The sequence below is a fragment of the Eptatretus burgeri genome, chromosome 6 (genome assembly GCF_056783735.1).
Source record: "Eptatretus burgeri isolate ZD-2024b chromosome 6, Ebu_testis_v1, whole genome shotgun sequence".
Classification (NCBI taxonomy): domain Eukaryota; kingdom Metazoa; phylum Chordata; class Myxini; order Myxiniformes; family Myxinidae; genus Eptatretus; species Eptatretus burgeri.
Window position 1 is genome coordinate 15732365 of NC_140966.1, and position 6000 is coordinate 15738364.

Below are 6000 nucleotides of genomic sequence, written 5' to 3' on the forward strand. Positions count from 1 at the left end.
TATATATATATATATATATATATATATATATATATATATATATATATATATATATATATGTGTGTATATATATATATATATATATATATATATATATATATATATATATATATATATATATGTGTGTATATATATATATATATATATATATATATATATATATATATATATATATATATGTGTGTATATATATATATATATATATATATATATATATATATATATATATGTGTGTATATATATATATATATATATATATATATATATATATATATATATATGTATATGTGTGTATATATATATATATATATATATATATATATATATATATATAATCAGAATGGCAAGGGTACTTCTGCCAGACAATTTCCAAGGCATTTGATCTCAACTTGCTGCAGTTGCGACTCACGGAATCACTTGTCGGTTATTACTGAATCTTCATCATTCAACCTTGAAGGATCAGTGGTGAGCAATTCTAAAAGACAAGATTGTAACTTTATGGGTACATGCCACCCTATTCTTTCTCAAAACAGGGGGTTGTTCAGTGTGCCCAGCAATTCAAGGATGGATTGAAAGATGGTTGTACTGTATTTTTATTACTTCTTTAAATACATGAAGACATGACATTGTGTACTATTCACTACTGCATCAGGAAATGGACACTTACATGAAAAAGTGATCTCCGTTTGTACATGAACCACGTGCAGGTAAAGGACATTAGTCGGCAATATACAGATCAGCATATGAGATTTAGGAGTTGTGATCCCAGCATCATTGGTTGTGGTTACAGATGAATAATGCTGAACAGGCCAAACCATTTCACATTTTTACAGTGCTTGGTAAAAAATGCTGCCTAAAATAAAAGATGCACCCAACAGTGGGTGCAGCAGGGTTTGAAATGTTACTTTGTTTTCTTTGGAACCGCTTAATCAATCGACATGAAAGTTCACAGTTATGACCTGATAGTGATGGGGAACACACACACACAAACACACACACACACACACGCATTTAAAGTCCATTTTCCCTGCTAAAGCGGGGGTTAGCCTTGCGGGCCCCATGACAATCTTCTCCACTTTACCCTATTTTCTGCATCTCCCCTTCTTAATCCCCTTGCCCACATTTCCTCTTCCACCACCTTTAGCTCAGTTTTTCTCGGTCTTCCCTATCCTCCACTTCCGACTACACTCATTTCCAACACTCCTCTCACCCAGTCACTTTCATCCTTCCTCAACACATGACCCAACCATCTCAACCTGTTTCTCTTCACAACCTCCATCACAGACTCCATTCCCATCATCTTCCGCAAGTTATCATTTGTCTTTCTCTCTCAACGATACTCCACACATCCACCGAACCATTCACATTTCCACCTTTTCCAGCCTTTGTTGCTGCTCTATGTTCAGTACCCATGTCTCACTCCCATAAATCATCGTACTCCTCACACATGCAGCATACACCTTTCCCTTCAGCTTCAACGACACTCCCCTCTTCGTCAGCACGCCACTCAGTTCCTGAAACTTCTTCCATGCACATCTCACTCTTGCAACGGTCGAAGAGTCTGATCCACTTTCTCCAGTCAGCATGTCTCCGAGATTGCAAAATGTTTTCAGACCTTCCAGCTTCACACCATCTCAAAGATCCAACTCAATTCCTTCATATGCAGCTCCCGCTATGCACACCTTATACTTGAATGTAGCTGCCACACTGGTTAATGACCCTCTCACCCCACTACATTTTCGATGAACCCATTCAGCACACATTGTACACTGAATGGAGTTCACTCCGACACCCTTCCTGCACACAGCACACGGCCACTTCCCAGTCCTTTCCACCTCACCACATGCTTTACCACTTGCCATCACCTTCGTCTTTCCGATATTCACCTTCAAACCTTTTGCCTCCATACATTCCTTCCACTTGTTCATCTTCTCCTTCAATACATCCATACACTCTGCAATCAACACCAGATCATCTGCATACAGCAGCTCCCACAGTAAACCCTCCGAGCCAGCACCTCCATCACAACTACGAATAGAAGTGGACTTTGTCCCGACCCCTGGTGCACTCCCACCTTCACTTAAAACTCACCACTGTTCCCATCCTTCGTCCTTACAGCTGTGCGCGCTCTCTCGTACATTGCCATCACTACTCTGATCAACCATTCCTCCACTCCGAACTTCCTCAATGCCCATGTCATTACTTCGCATGGAACCCCATCAAATGCTTTCTTCAGATCAACAAACCCAAAAAACAACTTCTTCCTCTTCTCCATGTACTTCTCCTGCAACTGCCTTTCAATAAAAATTGCATCTGTCATTCCTCTTCCTGGCATAAATCCAAACTGCATTTCATCAATCTTTACCTTCTTCCTTATCCTCTTCTCCAACACCCTTTCCAATACCTTCATTCCATGCTCCAATAACTTTATTGCTCTATAGGAGCCACATTCCAGAGGGTCACCTTTCCCCTTGTACAGAGGGACAAGGGTACTCAGTTCCCAATCCACTGGAATGCGGCCTTCTTTCACCACCAGATTACAGATCTCTGTCATTCTCTTCACACCCCAACTTCCCGCTGCCTTCAACATATCTCCCACAACTCCCGTCGGCCCTCCTGCTTTTCTACTCTTCATTGCTCTTATAGCTTCCTTAACTTCCTTCTCAGTTATCTTCTCTGCTGGTCCTAAAACTGGGTTACTCTCGATGTTGCTGTTCCATTCATTTTCTACATTCAACAGCCTTTCCATATATCTCTTCCATCTTCCTTTAATTCCATCTGAGTCCACAACGATTTGTTCCACTTCATCCTTCAAAAGCAACCCACCCCCATCACATCAAACCTCTCTCTCGCTATCTGCTTTGCAATCCTGAATACCGCTTTCTTACCCTCTTCCGAATCGAAGCGTTCTCCGAACATTTTCCTATAGGCCTCCTGCGCCTTTGCTACCGATTTATTTGCAGCCTTCTTGGCTACCTGATAACTTTCATGCACTGCCTCTTCTTCCACCGTATCCTTTGCCTTTTGCCATTCCTTGAACTTCTTCCTCTTCTCTTCAATCCTCTTTCCAACTTCATCACCCCACCACCATGTTTCCGAGTGCCTCGGTGGTCCTTTTGTCCATCCACATACCTCACCAACGGCTCCCAATAGACTATCTTTCATTGATATCCAACCACTTTCAAGCTCAACCACATCATCCTCAACCATACTTAGCCTCTCTCTCAATGCTTCCTTCACTGTCGCCTCTTTCAACCTCCACACCTTCATCCTCGGTTGGTACTTCACCCGCTGAATTCTCCTCGCACCTTTCACCCTTATATCGCAGACAACCAGGTGGTGCTGTGAAACGGTCTCCTCCCCTGGCATCACCTTTGTGTCCCGGAGGTTTCCCATATCTCGCCGACGCACCATCAGGTAGTCAATGGTGGTCGTCGACCCACCTGACGTGTAGGTAATAAGCTTATTATCTGCTTTCTGGAATTGAGTATAACAAATCAGCAAACTCCAAGATCCTTTCACCTTCTCCATTTCTCACACCATATCCATAACCCACATGGACTCCCTCAAACCCATCTGGACTCCTTCCCACATGTCCATTCAAGTCTCCTCCAACCACAACAATTTCATCATCTTTCACATTTTCCATCAACTTCTCTATCGCACACCAGAACATGTTCTTCTCTTCATTGCTTCGACCGACCTGCGGGGCATATCCCGAGATGACGTTCACCAAGAGCTTTCCGATCACGATTCTCACCATCATCAACCTTTCACTCACTTTTGTCATACTCACTCGACTGTCCACAAACTCCTCAGAAAACATGACACCAACACCATGCATGCCTTCCAGGCACCCTTGCCACATAAACTTATACTTCTGCCCCTGCTTTCCCTTCACCATTCTCACACCACTTCCCTTCCACCGTGTCTCCTGCACACAACATATGTCCACTCTTCTTCTTCTGATGGGGAATACATGTTTTAAATTTCAACTTGATCAGACACAGGGTCTGCCAACCAGAATTATTACGAGTGCGTGCCCATACGTGCAAAAAAAAAAAATTTCAAACTGTGCCAGAAACAACAACCACACAGGCCGTTCCTTCGCTCAAAAAAAACTTTCAAACCGTGTGCCACAAACAACCACACAGGCCATTCCTTCGCTCTTGCGTGCCCGTACATGCAAAAAAAAAAAACCTTCAAACAACCACACAGGCCGTTCCTTCGCTCTCGAAAACGACGACTGGATTGGGGAATTGTGTTTATCGATAAATGCGCATAATAAATCGAGAAATTATTAGAATACAGTAAGTCATCACTATCCGGAAGTCCGTACGTTGTAACCCGTAATGGGGAACGCGCTCTAACTTGGCCATAACTTGGGAACCACTTGTCCGATTAATTTCAAACCTTTTGAAAGGCAAACAAACAGAGATTGCTGGAATTATAGATAGATAGAAGATAGATACTGTGGGTGCAAAACGCCAAGCAACGTGTCCTGTCATTGGTAACTCAGGCGCCCTTTCCCCATCGGCCATGCAGCAACGTGTCCTGTCATTGGTTTGGTAAATAAATTGCCGTAACTTGGGAACCACTTGTCCGATTAATATCAAACCTTGAAAAGGCACATACTCAGGGCCCCAGCAATATACCTGGCAAGTTTCAATTAGATCGGACCAGTGGTTGTCGAGAAACAGCGGTCAGACACACACACTGCTGGAATTATAGATAGATAATGAATCGGGCTGATTTGGCTGTGCCTGGATAGGTTTGAGGGTAGAGGAGTAGCAGCTGAAATGCGAATGCTATCCAGGTTCCTCCTGATGACTCCAATGCAGGACTGTAAGTATTTGGTCTTCCATTTGATTTGAATTGAATTTATTTTAATCCCATTCTAAATTCAATTGAATAATAGTAAAAACATCATGGGTCAGGGTCAGGTGTCCAATCAAAACGGGACATCTTGGTACCTAGTCTCTAATTACATAACACACCAGTACACAAAATAAGTCCTGGTGAGGGTCTGCAATTTCTGATTGCTCTTTTTCTTGTTCCCCAATTGCCATCACCTGCTCCAGATGGTAAGCTGCAACCAAATCCAAAATTAAAATGTACTCTATCCAATTATACAGGCTGCATGCATGCCCTTGCACCGATCAAGGTACACATTACCACATGGAACATTCAAAGAGCAGGTTCTGGGTCACTGATGACCGCGTGATTCGAAGGTTGTAAGCACATTAATAATCGTTGGGTATTTATTTTCTTGCATTTGAAACTCAAAATATGCTAAAATTAACTTTGAAGTCAAAACTTTTGTCAGTGATCGAAAAACAGACCGGAAGTTACCGAAGATGCCATGACGTCATGTTCTCCGAAAACTTCGTGAACATTCGCAAACAGCGTGTGAACAATGGCGAGATGCGAATCAGGGAGTGATTTCAGCGGCGATGAAATTGAGTGTTTTCATTCTGATATTGCCGAGGACGAGTCAGAGGATGCTGGGAATTTATACTATGGAGTTTCTGGCCCTGAGCCATATAAATTTGAGCCACAAGTGCCAGAAAACGGCCTATTTCGTGTACAAGTGGCAGGACTGACTGCCCGGCAGTTCACACTGACAAACTCCACCAGACAGATTGGTTTGTAGATTTTCATTTTCTTGTTCAATGCATAAAATAATGTAAAGTTTGATTCGCCTGTGACTTGATATAATTTTTTTTTTAACCCTCTAGTAGCCTGGTGTTGGCTCAGTGGTTAGGGTGGTGGCTTGGGATCCTTGAGTCCTGAGTTCAAGCGCCGTCGGCCGCTGAATTAATACACCAGGTGGTTGACTCAGCCTGTCATCCTTCTGAGGTCAGCGAAATGAGTATCAGTTCCAGTGTGTGTACTGGTAGAGGGGCACTGCATCAGCGACACAGTCGCGCTTCAAGAAATGATAGCTGCCATACGACCACCACCAACCCTCTAGTCACTCAAGACTCAGAAATAGAATGA